At 47.2% G+C, this 20,222-nt stretch overlaps 1 pseudogene; it reads right to left on the bottom strand.

Moving 5' to 3' along the window:
• Positions 1-17,270: 17,270 nt before the first annotated feature.
• Positions 17,271-18,413, bottom strand: LOC146863881 (E3 SUMO-protein ligase KIAA1586-like; annotated as a pseudogene).
• Positions 18,414-20,222: the final 1,809 nt, after the last annotated feature.

Raw genomic sequence — 20,222 nt, 5'->3', positions numbered from 1 at the left:
TTACATGAGTTACGCCCAGCCCTAGTATTTTGGGTGCTCTAGACTGGAAACTAACGCTTCAAAATAAATGCCATTTTGTTTGCTTTATTTCATGCAAGCTGGATGGAATGTTCTTTGCATGTCAGAGACACTGCCAGATCTGTTGCTTCAGCAAAAGTGAAATATTTCCATTATTTGCTAAAAATTAGCAGTGACTGCAGCTGAGCTCTGCAGGAAGACCCTGAAACTATCAGTGACTTCCTTAGGTAACGGGTTGCAAAGTAATGAAGTAATGTTTCCCAGAGGTTTCCAAGGAAAGCATTGTGTTCTGATTGGTGTTGCCACACAGGGTTCAGAGTCAGTAAGCCCTCACCTGCCCCATAGAAATACATGACACAGAACAGTATATAAACTCTTTCCACTTAGGGAGGGGCAGGGAGACAAACTGGTTGCTGAGAGGCATGCTATCACTATGAGTTGAAGGACCTCTGGTGCCTGGTGTGCAAAGGTATTACATGACTCGGCAACAGTCCTGGAGGAGTCTCTGCAGTTGGGGCGGAATTCCGCACGAGTGCGGAGGCTCCCTCACGACTGCAGGGTGTCCTCCACGAGTGCAGAGGCTCCCCCACAAGTGCAGGGTCTCTGGCATGAGTGCAGAGACTACCCCACGAGTGCAGGTTCTCCGTCACGAGTGCAGAAGCTTCCCCATGAGTGTAGGGTCTCCGCCACAAGTGCAGAGACTACCCTACGAGTGCAGGGTCTCTGCCACGAGTACAGAGGCCCCCCACGAGTGCAGGGTCTCCGCCACAAGTACAGAGGCTCCCCCACGACTGCAGAGGCCTTTGTGAATCATGCCCAAAACAATTTGTTGGAGTTCCTTGGCGATGGTGCAGCGAGTAAGTCCCGTGTTCATGTTTATGCTTTTATTGCCATTCTATACATGGCTTTCCATTGTGCCTCCTTGTTGCAGGTGGCTGTGAGTTTTTAGTCACTGTTAACTTTAGACGTTGATGGTGACACCCATATGAATAGGGGCTGGCATTTTGTGGCCCTTGCTCTTTACTTACACTTAGGCTGTGCTTTCATTGCTCTATGATGTCCCTTTAAAGGGATATGCAGTGCACGTCTCCATCAAGTTTGTCCCCAAATTCTTCTACCTGAGTCTGGTATGTTTTGTCTGCCACTTATTGGTGCACTGCCCTCTTCACTCTTTCTGGATCAACTCATTTTCTTTATTTTTTTTAAACAAACTTTATTGGGGTTTTTTGCACGTCTCAAATCATTATTACATTTGTGCTGTACATGTCCAGCAAGCTTTTAAATACAGCAATTAATGATATTCACTTGCAGCCGTCTGCTGTTAACGAAACAATCCCAGCCTCCCTCCCTCCTTGAGCCCATACATAGACCTATATGTATTATATTGTGAGCCCTACTCTGGTGTGTTGTTGTCTGGTGGGGGGAGACAGGTTGGTCATGGATCTCCCTAACAACAGCCGGTTCCCTCCAAGTTTCAGTTGCGTCTTGGAGCAGCCTTCGTGTGAGGGGTCTCTCTGGAGGGTTGCTGCTAATGACCTCACGGATGATGTGGTGGGAGTGTCAGAATCAGGGTTGGTAAAGCTATCCACTATTGTGTCCCATGCTCGGGGTGTGTCAATAGTGCCCACTTCTCGTCTGGCTTCCCGCAAGAGTAATCATCCCTCGCAGCCCATCCACTTCTCAATTTCCCTGCCTCCATGCTGCTATTTGGGGTCTCTTTGGTGCTTTCCAGTGGCTTGTAAATTCTCTTATGGCCTAGATGAAGGCCAGGTCTTAAAATTTGTTTGTGATCCTAGTTCTAGCTGTGTGTGGGAACCATCCCCAGAAACATCCCAAGAGACAGTGGTCTGGGGATGTAGGGACCTCTGTGCCTATAGCTAATGCCACCATGGCTGTGACCTCCCGTCAAAAGACCCCAAGTGAGGGGCATGTCCACAACATATGTGGAAAGTGTGCTCCCTGCTCCCCGCATCTGGGGCAAGCGGCGTCAGCCATCTGGAAGTACCTCTGGATCCACTCTGGGTTAAGTACGATCCGTGAAGGACATAATAATTGATACGTTTGAATCTTGCATTTCTGGAAACGTTCAGGGTTCTTTCAAGAATCTTATCCCATTGCTTGGCCTCAACAGGGTCTCCCAAGTCTGCAACCCAGTGCAGGCACTCCAGCGAGCACTGAAGATCCTCTTGCACCACCCTGTACAAGCATGAGACCGTCTTTATAGTGCCCGCAGAAAGAGCCATATACTGGCAGCTCCGGTGCACATTCAGTTCAGTACAGCCAATGCTCCAGTGCTTCCGAAGTGCAGTTGTGGTCACCCTATGGAGGAAAAAATGACCCTGCAGCAAATCAAATTCAGCTGAAATTCCTCAAATGGGAGCATCTCTGAATAAGTCCCTTATCTTGGTTGCTCTTGCCCCCACCCACTGGTCCAATCTCCCCCAGCCATGGGACAGCTCTTTAAGCATAGTGAGGGGTATATCCAGGGAATATGGTACCTTGCTCTGCAGCTTTTGTAGGCAACGATTCCAGCATCTTTTGATCACTTGGAATTCTTGGGTATCTCCGGCTGCCAAGCGCCGCACTCTGAGAAACACCTTAACAAGATCTGCAAGGGGAGGCACCCATGAGCTCTGAGGCCTGGTCTCCCCTATTTGCCACCCATTGCAGGAGCCATTGCAGTTGCACCGCAATGTAATACTTCTCAAAGTCGAGTACTGCCAATCCCCCAGCTGTCTTGGAATGTTGCATTGTTGCCAGAGCTACCCGTCTTTAGGCTGGTCCCCATATGAAAGTGACCATCAAGGATTAGTGGTCCTTAAATGTTGCCTGCGGTATCCAGACGGGAGTGTATTGAAAAAATATAAAAGGCGAGGCAGAGCTACCATTTGTAAAAGAGCTATTCAGCCTGCCACATATAGCGGGAGGGTCTTCCAGAAGTCCATATGGGATCGGAGAGATCAGCTAGCTCGCCCTATGTTGCCCTCCAGGAGATCTTGGTGATCATGGTAGATGTTGACCCCCAGGTATGTCGGGCATTGAGGTTCCCAGTGCAGTCTCTCCAGTCCCTCTGGCGGGACCCCGCGCGGCACCATCAGGAAGAGCTTGGACTTCCACCAATTCTCTTTTAGCCCGGATGTGTGCCCGAAGTGATCAAGCATACATTGGGCCCACTTTAGATCCCCCTCCATACCTTGAAGAAAGAGCTGGAGGTCATCCGCATAGAGTGGATCGACACATTTTCTTTCATGCAAGCAGACCGCCCCCAACCTGCAGCTGGCAAGGAGTCTGTGCGCAGTAAGCTGTGTCTGCAGTATCCACATTTGGGCTTCTCTTTTTGGCTTTCCGAAGCTGGCTAGCTCTTTGGAATCTACTCTAAGGGTGAACTTGGTTTACTACTTTGTGGGATCTTTATTTCAGTGGTTGAGGAAACAATCAATCAATCAGGGGTTTATAGAGCGCGCTACTCATGTGTGAGGGTCTCAAGGCGCTTGGAGATGGGGTGGGGGGGTCCTCCGTATCAGTCGAAGAGCCAGGTCTTGAGGTCCTTCCTGAACGTGTGCAGGGTCGGGGAGCGTCTGATGTTCACAGGGAGCTTGTTCCAGGTCTTGGCTGCGATGTAGGAGTAGGCTCTCCCGCCTGTTCTGTTGATGCGGATGTGGGGGACCTCTGCCAGGGTGAGGTCGGCGGAGCGGAGGTTCCTCTTGAGTACGTGGAAGGATACTCTCTCGTTGAGGTATTTGGGTCCGATGTTGTTGAGGGATTTGTAGGCGTGGGTGAGGAGTTTGGAAGGTGACCCTCTTCTCAACAGGGAGCCAGTGAAGGTCTCGTAGGTGTTGCGTCATGTGTTCGTGACGCGGTGTTCCGAGGATGAGTCTGGCCGCGGCGTTCAGGATGGTTTGGAACTTGCGTAGAAGCGTTCTGTTGATTCCGGCATATAGGGCGTTGCCATAGTCCAGTCTACTGGTTATGAGAGTGTGGGTGACAGTCCTTCTGCAGTCAGGGAGGATCCATTTGAAGGTCTTACGGAGGATGCGCAGGCAGTGGAAATTAGTGAACTCGACATTGTTGATCTGGCGGTTCATGGAGAGGGAGAAGTCGAGGATGATGCCGAGGATTCGTGCGTGGTCTGTAGGGGTGGACGGGCTCCTGAGGGCAGAGGGCCACCAGGTGTTGTCCCGGGCGGAGGTGCAGGGTCTGAGGATGAGGACCTCGGTCTTCTCTGAGATGAGCTTCAAGCAGCTGTCTTTCATCCTGCCTGCCACGTTCTTCATTCCTTCCTGAAGCAGAGTCAGGTGTCTTCGGGATTCTTCGTGAGGGAGAGGATGAGCTGGGTGTCGCCGGCGTTGGATACAATGCTGAGCCCATGCTGTCTTACGATGGTGGCGAGGGAGGCAATGTAGATGTTGAAAAGCGTGGGGCTGAGCGATGATCCTTGGGGTACTCCTCAGTTGATATCGGTGGATTGGGAGAGGAAGGGCGGGAGTCTGATCCTCTGGGTTCTACCGGAGAGAAAGGATTGGATCCAGTTGAGGGTGGCTCCTTGAATCCCCGCATCGTGAAGTCTAGCTGCGAGCGTGCGATGTGAAACAGTGTCGAAGGCTGTGGAGAGGTCCAGAAGGATGAGGTGTCCCTGGTCGAGTAGAATGCAGATGTCGTCAGTGGCTGCGAGGAGGGCGGTCTCTGTGCTGTGGTTGCTGCGGAATCCGGACTGGGAGGTGTCTAGGATGGAGTTCTCTTCGATGAAGGCGGTCAGCTGGGCGTGTACGAGTCTCTCAGTGACTTTGGCCACGAAGGGGAGGAGAGAGATGGGCCGGTAGTTTTTCAGGTCCGTTCGGTCGGCCGTTGGTTTCTTGAGGAGGGGTTTCACCCCCGCCCGCTTCCAGTCGTCTGGGCAGATCCCAGATCTAAAGGAGGCGTTGATGGTCCGCCCTAGTTTGGGTGCGATGTCGGCAGCGGCGGCCCTGTGGAATATGTGCAGTGGGCAGGGGTCCATTGGGACTCCAGAGTGGGTTTTTTTCATGGTCGCGGTGATGCATTCGACGGTGGCGGGATCCCAGGACATGAGGGTTGTCTTACCGGCGATGGTTGGGAGGGGGGTGGTGGTATCCGGCGTCTGTTTGCTGAAGTTATCGTAGAGGACCTTGGTCTTCCATGAGTGCTGCTCTTTTGACATTTCCACTGTCCTTTCTAGTTCTGTGGTTCTCAATAGCACAGTTTCTGGCTCTTTTGGATTGAATTCTCACATGTTGGATGAGTAGCAGACTAGGCTACACTGTTGTCAGCTTCAGCAACATTGCACATTCTGGTTATTCTCCCAGTATAAAGGGGATGATGCAGAGTTTGATGTTGTTCTTAGCAGTGCTGAATACAAGCCCCAGCTAGGCCCGCAAGAGACAAGGGTTCGCTCTTCTGTAACGAAATCTATAAGGAAGTTGGCACGGAAACTGCAAAGTACAAAAACAACGTTTATTAACCCTTAAGGGTGGTCCTACAATCCACACAACACTCTTCAGTATTGCAAGGAGTAGCACACAGAACTTGCATACACAGTCCCCTTTTATACACAGCAAAAGGGGCTCATGAGTGGGTGGATACCACTAAGTTGAAGAACATTACCATTTAGGGTCATTCTCGATACCGAATCAATACATGGGCGGAGCTAACACACTCCTTGGGCCCGCGAAAACACATGGTCAAGCAAAGCTAATTATAACAGATGTGGTCAAGTCTGGGCATGCGCCAGACGGACAAGAGAGAGCTATTTATAAACTGTTGCTAGGCAGATTGCAAGAGCAACTAACACAGAGGTCGGACTCTCCTCGTGGTGAACACATGGCAGCATGTCAATACAAAATGGAGTCCGGACTTTGGCCAACATAATGAGGAAAACATGAACAAAGGGAAGCATTAATGTTTTCAGTAAATGCTTAATCACATTCTGCCTTAATTTACAACAGACGACCCTTTCAGCATTTACTGAAGACATCCGGTTTCCAAGAATAATCATCATATATGTCAATTATCATCATTCCTTTAACCTCTTTAGCTAGACCCTTCTGGCGGGCAACATCGGCAATAGCTTTCTTATCTGGAATGCAGAGTGAAATGCATACGGAACAGCACAATGGTCCACATTGAATACACATACAGAGAAAGAACAGAATTGCTATAATAATGCAGAGACCAGTTAAGACCTTCCATCCCCAGGCAGTAACCAACGCCCAAAACCATCCAGGAAAGGACCAAGTGCCGTTTTCTGTGTGGATTTCAGCTGCTATTTTATGCAGCTTATTAATGGCGTTATAAACGGATGGCGTATGATCAGGAATAAACACACAGCAGCTACTTCCAATAATTTTACAGGCTCCTCCTCGATCAGCTAGCATTACATCCAATACCATACGGTTCTGCAATGCAACAATTCTGGTAATCTGTAATTCTTCCGTAAGATTCCCAAGAGCAGCAGCAGTCTGATTAGTCACAGCTTCTACCACTCTTGTTAATCTTCGGATCTTCCTACTATTCAAAGCAGCTCCAACAAAAAAGAACAATCCTAAGTTAAAATCAATATACTGTTGCAAGCTGGTATCTGTTTGATCCACCTCATCAATTGATAGAGTACGTTTATATCTATTTACAGTCACATTATTCAACAGTTTTAAATCCTTATGATATGACGCAGGTGCTAAGAATACAGGAGGTAATAGGAATGATACATAGCATACCCCAGACCACCCAGCCGGCAAACGGTAATAACCTTTATTTCCACATACAAAGTAGGTATTATGGGACGCTAAGAAGGTGCTGTTGTTTAACCCATCGATATTTAGTACGGTTATACAATCACTGACACCCACAGGAATAAAACCCACACTCTGGACACACAGGTCCGCTTGGGCTTGTGCTACTTGGATTATGAATCTGTCCTTCCCCACAGTGTCTCTGGTGTTTGTGAAGATATAGGGGATGGATTCATTGTCCGGTCGGTACTCTTCCCATTCCCAAATTGTCCCATTCGCTTGTGGATATCCATTCTTGTCCTGATGGCATTCTTTATTAAGTCTGAAAAGCAATCGTCCCACTGTCGGTTTCCGAGTGGCAAACAACAAAGTGTACCATGCTCTACAAGAGCCATTGTGAGAGAAAGGAAGTGGTATGAATGGCGTACCTCCTTTCTTCTGATGGGCTGGCATCATCCCACATATCCAACAGTTCGTAGCGTTCGTAGCAACGTGGGTGTGATGCAGCATCTGAATGAAAGTGTTATTCAAATAGGATTGTCGATGCTTCAACTCTTGATATGGCAATGTATAAAAGTAGTGCTCCGCAGGCACTGGAGTCGTCAACACAAGCGTCTTTCGAGCAGGAGTTGCCTCCTCCACAAACCATGTGGTTATACCAACAATGGCTATTGTTAGCATGAACCCCAATGCACAAAGAATTTTCTTCTTCTCCATGTCAAAGGAAACAATACCCTGATATCTTCCTGAAACTAAAAAGGTCTGTCAGAACTCTTCCCCTTGGGCAGCGGTTGATTTCTTCACCAGCGGGCCAAGACGGGTGTCGCTACACTAATGCAGGGCTGATCCCCCCCCCTTGCCTCATCGGCTCTCCGTTCACTAACCCAAGGGCCGTTCTGACAGTATGTCCCGGTACTGGAAATCTCACTTCCTTGGTCGCAGATGATATCGCCTTCCTCCAGAAGTCGTGTGGTCCGAAAAGAGCTCCTCAGTGTCGTTTGGCTCTGCAGCACGGCCTGTCTCTGCTGCTAGGATGTCTCGTTGATCGGTCAGCACGGCAGACTCCACCAATCCGGGCGGTACCTTTCGACAGTGCAAGGAATGGATCCAATTCTTCCTGTTCGAGACTCGCACAGCCGTCCTCGTTGCAAGAAGGACTTGCTCAGGTCCGACCCATCTCGGCTCCAAACTGTTCGATCTGTCGAAAACCTTTATCATCACATGATCTCCAGGCCGGAGACCATGTCCTTCGCCAGTAGACCGATCAGGGAGCGCCTCTCGGACCTGTTGATGAATAGAAACCAAGTTATCCGTTAACTGTGCCAGATAATCACTCATCATCACACAAGGTACATCATACACAGCCTTAGGCCTTGGTGGACCCCAAATATTCATTGGGCGTCCAAATACTATCTCATAGGGTGTAAGGCCGGTTCGAGAGTGTGGCACCGACCTAATTGACAATAACGCCAGTGGCAAGGCGTCTGGCCAAGTCAAGGATGTTGAAGCTTGAATTTTGGCGATCTTAAGCTTCAGTGTACCATTATACTTCTCGACTAGTCCTGCAGACTGGGGGTGGAACACGGCGTGGAACTTCTGGGTGATGCCTAGGCCCTTCAAAACATACTTTATAACATCCGCTACAAAGTGAGGGCCATTATCACTCCACAAAAGTCTACAGACGCCGTATCGGGGAAAAAACTCTTTCAGCAATAGCTTCGCTGTAGTCATTGCAGTATTGTCTTTCGCAGGGTACGCCTCAACCCATTTACTGAAGGCGCAAACCACTACTAGAACATACTTCAAATTGTTACAGCGCTCAAGCTGGATGTAATCCATCTGCAGAACCTCAAAGGGTGCAGTGGGCGTCGCAAATCCTCCTGCTGGAGTTCGCGTGCCTTTCCCTGGGTTATACTTCAGACAGATCATACAGGTCTGCACCACCCTCTTTGCTGTGCTAGCAATCTCTGGATGCTCCCAGACTTGGGTAAGCAATTTCACAATTGCGGAAGCTCCAACATGTGCTAGCCCATGTGCCATCTGGACCATAGGTTGTACAAAAGCCGTGGGTAATTTCCATCTATCCATCTGCTTATTTCTCCAGCAACCCTCGTCATCCAGTTCTCCTTCGCTAGCCCATTGTTCCCGCTCTTTGTCAGAAGCGGTCTTTTGTATTTCTCGCACTTCCTCCTTCGCATCATGCCATCTCTCCACCTGTGACTTCACTACATACATGGCAGTAGTACCGGGCTGCATCGCAGTCTCCCGTGCTACTCGATCCGCTAACGCATTCCCTTCTCCAACCTTATCAACCACTTTCCTATGGGCGCTACACTTAACAATGGCGATTTTCTTTGGGTATGTCAATGCAGTTAAAAGGTTGTGGACTAACTCCCCATGCATTATCTGCACCCCATGTGACGTTAGAAACCCTCTCTCCTTCCAGAGTAGGCCGAAATCGTGCGCTACTCCGAAGGCATAGCGGCTGTCTGTGTAAACATTCACACACAATCCTGTACTGAGCTCACACGCTCGTGTTAACGCTATCAGTTCCGCTGCTTGAGCTGATTTCTGTGGTATGCGTGCTGTCTCCACTATCGTCTGTAACGTGGTAATTGCATACGCTGCTGAAGCCGTACCATCTGGTAGCTTCAGGCATGACCCGTCTACCCACAACTCTCCATCTACATCTGAAAAGGGCGTATCCTGGAGATCAATACGACCCTTTGTTTGTTCCTCAGTCACAAGAATACAATCATGCGCTTTCTGTGCCTCAGGCTGGGTCTCGGGATATGGCAACAATGTGGCCGGGTTTAATGTCACGCACCTTTTTAACGTAATATGAGGAGCCAAAAGCGTCAGCTCATATCCCGTTAAACGGGCACTGGTCAAATGCTGCGTCTTTGTTTGATTAAGCAGGGCATCCACAGCATGGGGAACTAACACCAACAATTTATGGGACAACACAATTCCTTCACTTTGGCGTATTGACACAGCTGTCGCCGCTACCGAGCGAAAACACCCTGGTAATGCTCGGGCGACAGGATCAAGCACGGCCGAAAAGTATGCACAAGGGCGCTGCTTATCACCATGCATCTGCACTAAGACTGATAATGCACATCCATCCTTCTCATGCACATACAACGAAAAGGGTTTTGCATAATCAGGGGTCCCTAACACTGGTGCTGAACAAAGGGCCTGTCTCAATTGCTGAAAAGCAGCGTCACACTCATCTGACCAGGGGATCGGGATGGGCGTGTCTTTTGTCAAGAGAGCTAGTAATGGCTTAGCTATGTGTGAAAACCCCAATATCCACTGTCTACAAAAAGAAACAAGACCCAAAAATGCACGCACATCCTTCTGCGTGGATGGCCTTGGTGTGTCCAAAATTACTTGGATACGATCTGGTGTGAGTGCACGCCCCTCCTTAGACAAAAGGTGACCCAAATAAGTCACCTTTGGTCTACAGAATTGCAACTTCTTCCTAGAGACCTTGTGATTATGGGATGCTAAAAAGGAAAGTAAGGCTATCGTACTCTTCTCGCACACCTCCAGGGTGTCAGCCGCCAACAGGATGTCATCGACATATTGAATGAGGGCGACCCCCTCGAGTAAAACAAAGGAATCCAACTGTCGCTTCAAGGCCTGACTATAAATACTAGGGCTTTCTGTATAGCCTTGGGGAATTCTACAAAAACGATAAGATCTATTGTTTAATGTGAACCCAAAAAGAAATCGGCTATCAGGGTGAATGGGAATAGAAAAGAAGGCATTTTTCAAATCAATCACTGAGAACATGGTCGCCGTAGGCGGGACCAAGGTAAGCAACGTCGTGATATCGGAAACCACCGGGTACTGAGGTATCACGATCTTGTTTACCTCCCTCAAATCAATTATGAACCGATAGACCTTTGCATCCGTGTCTTTTTTCAGAATAGGGAGAATCGGACTGTTACAGATATTATAGGGAACTTCTTCCACTACTCCTACTGCGATCAGGTCTTGCACAATCTGTATGAGAGCCTCCTCGCCCTCCTGGGAAATACGATACTGTGGGAGGCGTGGTAGTACCGCCCCCTCCTGGACACTAATGTGGACCGGAGGAATCACCATTTGTCCCACATCTGTGTCCGAAGTCGCCCATAAAGCTCGGGGGAGGGTAGCCAACAACGCATCCTCTGATATCGTACACATCCGCCCAGACCGGGGATAGTTGTCATTTAAGATCACCCTCACACCCTCAGGGGAGCAGCGGATTGTAGCCCTAAAGTACTTTAACATATCAAGGCCCATAATGTTATCCGGTGTGTACGGAGCAAGCAGAAACGGACAGGGCGCAGAAAAGCAATCAACTTTAAATGCAAGGGGCTGTGAAAGAGGGCTTCGGGAGAGTGTACCGTCAAACCCTACCGATGTAACTATTGAGCCGGATGGGGGAGCCCCCGGAACCAAGTACCTAGACAATGCACTACGTGTCGCTCCTGTATCCACTAGGAACTGATCAGTAGAACCTAAAACCTCAGCCGATACATAAGGACCCGTCTGATCGACCGGCACCTCAACTGATTCGGACCCCCATCCTACGCATTCCTATGCATGCTGAGAATCATGATATCCCGATCGATCGATGTCCGATACATGATACTGGTGCTGGCGATCGAAAACGTTTGAGCTATCTCGGTGCTGTCCGGCAGTATCGAAACGGGCATTATCGTTGGAATTCCCTCTAAAGTTCGAGAAGCCCCCTCTACCTCTCGGGCCACCCGGAGTGTGCCCCTGACGCGAAGCACGCAACGCTGGGCAATCCCTGGCCCAATGGCCCAACTGCTTGCAATACGCACACTGGTTCCTATTCAAATCAGATCGGCCCGAAGGGGGACCATAAGATCCGCCCCTTCCTCTACTATTATTACCCCGGCGGGGCGGGCCATATACTTGTGCTAACATCACTTTAGTTTTGAGATCTTTTGATTTCTTCTCCTCCTGGCCCTTCGCCTCGTGCTCCTGACGCTCATAATACTGGGCGATGGTCAGAAGGGCCGTCGGTGTCGCGGAGGACCAAGAACTCTCACTCGCTTTTAACCGGGCCGCAACTGCCGGCAGCAGATTAGCCACATATTTGTCCGCAAAAAGGTGGCGGCCCGTGTCGTCAGTAAGCGACTGGCCACTAAAATCATGAAACGTCTCCTCAAAGCGCGTAAAGAAGTCCGCAACTGACTCGTCAACTTTCTGTTTACACGCAGCTAACATATTCCAATCAATCTTTTTAGGGGGGATAATCGTCTTCAACTTAGCCACAATAGCCGCAGGGAGATCTAAAATATTCTGGGGTGGTTTCTGTGCGGGCTTCCGTTCCCTATCCTCATCCTCAAGGTCAGACCACCGGGCCCTGAAGGCAACCGCATCATCTACCTTTCGGACAGAGCGCCACGTATCCGGCGGTAGGATAAGGCCAAAGAACAAGTCTATATCCGCTAAGGTCATAATGCAAGAATTCAAGGCCCCCTCGACTTCTTCATAGAAGGCCGCTGGATTCTTGCGGGGGTCAGGCAGCGCATTTTTTAATGCCATAACATCGGCCCTATGCCATGGAGTATAAACCCAATTATACACAAAATATCCCCTAGCATCGACAGAATTAATATCCGAGCTAGTCCCTGCTCCTTTGGGAGGAACATACAAAGGCGCCGCCTCTCGCATTGGTTTAACATGCACTATGTCATCCTTATCTGACTGGGAGGCGGATGAGTGGCCCCCTGCTGCAGACGAATCCGACTGCTTCTCCTCCTCCGTTTGTTGACGTGCTTTCTCTCTAAGGGCCAGCACCTCGTCCCGCAAAGCAAACAGCCGCCGAGCCGCCTCAGGAGCCTTAGGGGGAGAAAAAACACCATTACGTAATGCTCCGGCATCCGAAGACACTTCGTCAGGCTCAAGGACACTAGAATATTTTCGGAAAGCAGCAATTACTTCATCCGCGAAATGAGACAGAAAATACACCCTCTCTCTATCTTGCCACGACCCCCAAGTATGGAACAACTCATCCTTAGACATCTTGCCCTTAAGTGCACGGAGGGAAAGTTTCCGAAGATCAGCCATGTGCTCGGTCGATAACATGGACCGCGTGTCGACCTTACCCGAAGCCGGGCCAGAATCTTGCGGCCGCGGAGCAGATGCGCCAACATAAGGGGGCGGAGAGCGATCTAGTAAATAAAAATCGTCATCAGGATTATTAAGGACAGGATAAAGCGGCTGACGAACAACATATTGACCCAACACTTGTAGCCTACGCTCTTTCTCTTGTCTGTCCGTTTGCTCTTTGTCCTCCCGACGCTTCGCTTCCTGCGCTCGCACATGATCATTCTTTCGTTACTCCTTATCAAACAGCGCTTTCTCACGTTTCTCTCGCTCACGCACTTCCTTCACCCATAATCGCACACACTCAAACATATCCTGACGAGCACGTCGCTTACACATACACTGTTCCACATACTCAATCTTACGTATATCAAACGATCCATACAAAGGCCATCGCAACTCAGGATCCTTCCTCGTATATTTCCTCCATAACGTGCTGTACATTATGGAAGAAAGACCATGCTTCACGTACATATCCCTATTAGGAGTCCCCTCTGGGGGAGCTGGAGCAGATTCCTCGAGGTTCAACCGGTTTCCAAGACAGCAGCACCACTTACGAAGTGCGCTAAAAGCAGGCATGCTAGGAATAATGCAAAATATGCAGTATTATCAATAAAAAAATGGCACTTAATCGTTGCGCCGTTCAAAGTTTACACAGCTCCGGAGAAATTTCTCCACATTACCTGCCTATATGTGTTGCAACGCATATATTTTCACAAAGACAAATTCAAAATATGACTAGTCACCATCAATCAAACTCAAATAGCCAGACCAGGCTTCAAAACTCGGAGCAAGTACCGTACAACGGTTCTTACCAATCAAGAGTCCAGGTTCCAACTGCCAAGCTCCACAATCGCCCAAACGGCTCTCACGGCAGGACCGACAGAAGAGGTCTCAGTCGATGACCGGCGCCACCCAGACGGTCAGCTCGGAAGGGAAGGAAGAAAAACCTCGGGATGCCAGGGCTAAGACGCCGCTGGCAGTGATCACGTCCCCGGCCAAACTCCTCACCTTCGTCGCGACCAATCCTTCGAGCATCCGAGTCGCCGATGAGCCCCACGTGACGGGCGCCAATTGCTGAATACAAGCCCCAGCTAGGCCCGCAAGAGACAAGGGTTCGCTCTTCTGTAACGAAATCTATAAGGAAGTTGGCACGGAAACTGCAAAGTACAAAAACAACGTTTATTAACGCTTAAGGGTGGTCCTACAATCCACACAACACTCTTCAGTATTGCAAGGAGTAGCACACAGAACTTGCATACACAGTCCCCTTTTATACACAGCAAAAGGGGCTCATGAGTGGGTGGATACCACTAAGTTGAAGAACATTACCATTTAGGGTCATTCTCGATACCGAATCAATACATGGGCGGAGCTAACACACTCCTTGGGCCCGCGAAAACACATGGTCAAGCAAAGCTAATTATAACAGATGTGGTCAAGTCTGGGCATGCGCCAGACGGACAAGAGAGAGCTATTTATAAACTGTTGCTAGGCAGATTGCAAGAGCAACTAACACAGAGGTCGGACTCTCCTCGTGGTGAACACATGGCAGCATGTCAATACAAAATGGAGTCCGGACTTTGGCCAACATAATGAGGAAAACATGAACAAAGGGAAGCATTAATGTTTTCAGTAAATGCTTAATCACATTCTGCCTTAATTTACAACAGCAGGCTTTCGTAGTATGAATGGCTCCTAATCACTCTCTCTTCCATGACCTCTTGAGTACTTATCCTCTGTAATGCTCCAGAGTGATCCTTTTGCCATTGTGTCAGTTTCATTCATAGCTGAGAAGTCATATTTTACACATGCTCCCAAGGATTCTACATGCGCTCATTCTATTCACATTCTTTTACCACCAATATTTTTGTACGAAATACCATCACTTTATTTGTATTACTATATTTTATTATTTCATTTATTATCTCTCAATTAATAGTATGTCTATAAATATTCTTATATAAAGCACTCTGTCCTCTATTTGTCTTGTCCATGTTGTATTCAAAATAAACAAATAAATACATAGATAAATTAAAAATATGAGTAAACAAACAAATACATAAATACATTTAATAAATAAATACATGTAATACATAGGTAAATAAAGATCTGAGCAGTTGATAGGAGTTGATTATTTACCGATGTTTTCTTTTACATAATCAAACTTCATTTTGATCTTCAGCCATGACTAGTTTGTGGGGTCTGCTGTCAGGGTGCAGCAAGAGCCTTGGCGGCTGCTCACAGTGATAAAAGTGGAGGGGTTGACCCTTAGCAGTTCTGGTTCGTACTGCCCACCTGATCCCGAGAGGAGTTCATTGCCTTTAGTTGACACCTTAATGGCTGGAGTTATCAGGACATGTTGAGTGTGTGTCCTCCTGAAGGTTGGCCTTCAAAGGGTTCATCCCACAACAGGTGGCTGAACATATAAAAGACATCACCTCTGCATTGATATTCAGATTATCCACTTCTCTGTAGTCTCATTCTGATGTTTTGCATAGACATTAGCTAAATTCCATAAAAAGGAGGATTCATATGAAGGACAACACCTTACATCAAGCCCCTATTTCCATCAGCGTGCTACTTACTGCTGGTGTATCAAAAATTATGCAAGTTGGGAAACCGTTGCTTTTCTGCAAGACTAGCTAAAAACCTTGCCCAAGGCATCGCCCTATTGTTCCTTGATGGACTAAGTTGGTGAAATAAGACTTAATTCAGAAATACCACTGTGGTATATCCTAATATGCATCAAGAACTTATTGTATGATTTATTCCCTTGGTGATTGCCTTGCTGTTTTCAGGCAACCTGTGTGCTTCCACGTCAGGAATCCGGATTGTGGATTCCTGGAAGCTGTGAAGGACAAGGTTGCTGAGGATGATAGCCAGATCAGTGGTGTTTCTTTCTGGCTCAATAAAGAACTATTTTTCAAGGTCTCCTGTGCCTCATCTTTCCAACATTGGCAATGAAGGGGGGTTGTGGCCCTTGAGGATGAAGCTGTGAGCAGGAAATCTGCTTTAACAAGAGTGTTGGATCCCGGCAGCAATCTTAGGTTTTTTTTTGTGTGACACTACGACCCCTGAGGATCCTTTGATGGTGGTAAGCATCACTTTACTCGACAGAACCTGGCTGGTTTTGTATGTGAGCTTTGTTTTGGCCATTTATTTGGTGCACAGTGCTGCACGGGCTCTTGTGTGGACCCTGGTGTTTTGATTCGAACCGGCGGTGCTACAGCGTGTGGGCCAGCGCAAGCCTGGCGGTGATTAGTCTCCATCTGGATTTAAGTTACTCACCATAGCAGCTGGTGTTACTGGTGAGTGCGTGCTGGCCGATCGCGCTGTACGGAGCCCGCGGCAGCCTGTGGCAGTGACATTTGAAAGGGAGAGTGCACTCCCCTGTCCAGGGCTTTAAGTGGGAAAAGAAAACTGGGGGTGCTCTAAAAGGGGCGTGGGACATTTTTAAAAGGGGTGTGGCCTATCCAAGTAGGGGCGTGGTCTAAATCAAGATAACTCGCATTGTGTGCTTAAGAAAATCATGAAGTTGCATCTATCAAAGGATAATAAAATAGGCAAAAAGGTATATTTATTAAGTATAAGCCATAAAATACCAAACACTTTAAAAAACATGTAACAATTATTTACATTACTTAGAAATCTATTGCAGGATTTCCCAAAAAACTCGAAGATATTCAGTGTGTTTGTTTTGCTGGGGTTTCTCACAACAATTTTCTTCAGCAGACCTTCTACCTTTTGCCAGCCAACTCTTTACATACAGCTTTACGTCAAATGTTTCAAATGGAGGACCATTGAGTTTTACCCATAAGCATGAAGAAATGTCTCTACAAGAATAGAGGCCCTTGTTGGACTAGCAATTAAGTTCATTGCGCTGAAACCTCTCTCGCAATCCGCATTACTTGCTGGCAGGGTTTCCATGCAAACTACTAACTTTTTTAATGCTTCAGGGGTTTTCTTTCCACCAAAATCTTTGAAAAGTCTAAAAGCTTGGATAGTGTCTCTTGCTGGCAGCTGAAACTCTTAACACAGTTTCTGGATATCTGTTTCACCATAAAGAATGCATTCATCACCAGAAGGCAAGTTGCCTGCATCTAGCACACTGAAACTGGCTATAAGTTCTTTTTCAGAATCCGGGCCACATCGTTTATTGATATTTACAGACAGACTTTGGTAAAACTGATTTTGATTAAGGGCAACAGAGTTACTTCTACCATGGAAAAGAGGAACATTCTTGAATTTGCCCTCGTCAACTGCTCTCTGAGCCGCAGAAGCAAACTCCTCTGGTGAGTCCTTCATTGCTCTAAATGTACGTACTTGACTAACCAAAAGTCTGCGGGCATTAACAATTGTAATGTCCCTCCTCTATAAGGAGAGTGATAAGTCTTTGAGCTCTTGAAGTGCATCACATATTACCCCCAAATCTCTGATAAAAGAAAAGGATGTAAGCTTCTTCAAGAGACCTTCATACTTACTCCGGTCTCTTATGGGTCTGGATGGGTCTTTAGAAGCATTCTCAAAATGTTTGCACAAAGCAGGGATGCAGTTCCAAACAGCTTTCACAGATCTGTAACTGGATGCTACCCATCTGGTATCAAGCATTTTCTCTATCTTCTGAAGCTGTACACATAGCTCGCTGGCGGCCAGATGTAGCTCTCTCTGGTTTTTTGGTGACATGCTGTATGTGGCATACAATGAGTCCATGAAAATCTTGAAGTGATTGACCCCAGCAACCTCATCAATTGTATCTGCCACAGCAAGTTCTAGTCTGTGAGCCAAACAGTGCCATGTCAGTACAAGATTTGGAAATTCTGATTTCAGCAATCCCACTACTCCTTTTTTCCCAAACATTACTGCTGCTCCATCTGAACATACTGCAATCAAGATATCATGTAGCAGACTTTTTGTGAGTCCAACTTTTTCGAAGTAGCTTAGGAGAGCTGTCTTTATGCCAAGGACATTTGTTTCTGCCAGCTCCAGAAGGCCGAAATAGATGGTCACTGGGGTACTTTCATTTCCAAAAATGCCACGGAGGTAGATGATTATGGTAGAAGCATTACTAATAGAAGTGCTTTCATCTATTAATACTGTGATCTTTGGTTTGTGTTGTCAGATATAACAGACCAATCTTTGTTGCATTTCCAGTGCAATGTGTTTTCTTATTTCAGTTGCAGTCACATCGCTGTGCAAAACACGGACCATTGCACTGCCATTCTTTGCCTGAAGGAGAATTAGATCAGGGTGGTCAGTGAAAGGGCGATATTTTCTTGCCAAGTAGTAGGCAGTGTCAAATACCCTGCATGTGCTCTCCATATGTTTTGCATTACATTCGTGTACTGTCACCACCAATGTATTTTCCTGCTGAGCTGCAAGAATGCCTTCAGCTGCCAAGTGACCAGCGCTCACCTTATGCTTCATAATCTTCTTCCTGAGCTGTTTCTGTCTGGAAGCTTTTCGGTCACCGGAAGGACCAACCTCGCCATCTGCCCACTCTTTACTTATGCACATGACCTGGGTGTTATTGTGCACTGAAAGACCTGTTGATTTAGCCTGTTTGCCGGAAGAACACCCAATATTGCCTGACTTAAGATACAACCATTTATATTCCTCTCAAAAGTAATACCACTGTTTAGTGTTCCAGCACTCAGGGAGTTTGACGGTTTCTTTCTCTAGCACACGTTGAAGTCTTTGTAAAGGTTGACTGTCCTTGGTAGACTCTTGCTGAGTTTTACAAGCCTCATCACTAGTTGGTTGCACTGGACAAGACTCCCCTGTAACACGCTGGCGCTTCAGTGACGGTAGGAAGTCAATCATTGAAGACTGCATAGACTTGCGCTTCAGAGCAGAAGCAGATAAGCCACTAGTAGCCATAGTAAAATTTAGAACTTCCTTCTTGAAGGCTGGACTGGTATATCTGAAAAAGAAAAGAAAATCTTCCTCTGCTGATTTCCTCTGCTGATTTTGGTTTCCAGGTGATAAGGCGTTGCATCACGCAACGAGAATATTACGCCTCTTATCTGCAACAAAAATTGAATAGTTTACTCGAGTGATCAACAATGTTTAATTAGAGTGCCATTTGGCAGGCAGATGTTACTCTTCATTTTGTGCTGCTCCTGAAAGGATCTCTCATTGTGCAGTGGAACAAGAATAGACTACTGCATGGAATAAAGACTATCCTGAGGTACTGCCATCCTATTGCATCACTGCATCGAATAAAGAAATATTATTTTACACACTGTAGATAACCCCTGCTCACCCCCTTGGTAGCTTGGCACGAGCAGACAGGCTTATCCCCAAGGCAATGTGTAAAGTATTTGTACCAACACTCACAGTAACATAACGCAACACCACAAATGAACACTACACCAAGTATTTATAAAAATATAAATTACTTTATATAGATTAGGAAGATCAAAACATCATAAACAGCACATACACAATCACTCCTGTTTTAGAAAATGTTCTCTTGAAAAATGTTCACTTGGGTAATGTTCTCTTAAAAATGCTCACTTGGATAATGTTCTCTTAAAAATGCTCACTTGAATAATACTCCCTTAAACCTGGTGAATAATGAAATTGACTGAGCCCTTCGGCTTGGAGGACTCCTGCTCCTAGCGTGTGGAACGTTATTTCAAAACTAATGTGACTGAGATGTTTTTCAAAAATGCCCCAGCTGCACTCGTGGAGTCAGAGAATCCCCCAAAGTAGCGTTTTCCCATATATCACAACTATAAAACACCTTCTTATTACACTACAGCGGATTAGTTGGGGCAACTAATGTGTAATTATAGATTGGCTAATGTGTAGGCGATAAGAAATTTTGTATATTTCCCTTCACATAAATGCGATGAAAATGCAATTAACTGTAAGCTGTAAAACAACATCGTGATTTGCGTACATGACTGCTATACTATGAATGTATCGTATTGTTTACTATTAAAATGCAAAATAAAGTTAAAAAAAAAAAAGTTGCGTTTTCCCAATCACAAAAATAGCGCTTTCTCAAATCACAAAAAATAGCGCTTTCTCAAATCACAAAAAATGCGCTTTCTCAAATCACCCCCGTGATTGCCATAGTCAAGTCACCAAGCTTTAATCACCCCTGCGGCGGCCCGCCGGTAGAGCGTGTGATCACAATCTCCCCCCTGTGCAAACTCCGGTCACGTGTTGGAGCCGGTTACCTTAGGATGTGAAGGGGGCTCTGCGGTCTGCGCTGATCTCCGGTGAAGCTGCCCATCTCCGGTGGGACGCGCCTCGGCCTCAGGTTCACCTCCTTTCCTTGATGACGAGCGCGAGGGAACCCCGGTTGCTAGGGGA

Source organism: Triturus cristatus, chromosome 2_1 (assembly GCF_964204655.1).
Source record: "Triturus cristatus chromosome 2_1, aTriCri1.1, whole genome shotgun sequence".
In the NCBI taxonomy this organism is placed as follows: domain Eukaryota; kingdom Metazoa; phylum Chordata; class Amphibia; order Caudata; family Salamandridae; genus Triturus; species Triturus cristatus.
Note: the sequence above shows the minus strand (reverse complement) of the source record. Positions and strands in the feature narration are given on the sequence as shown.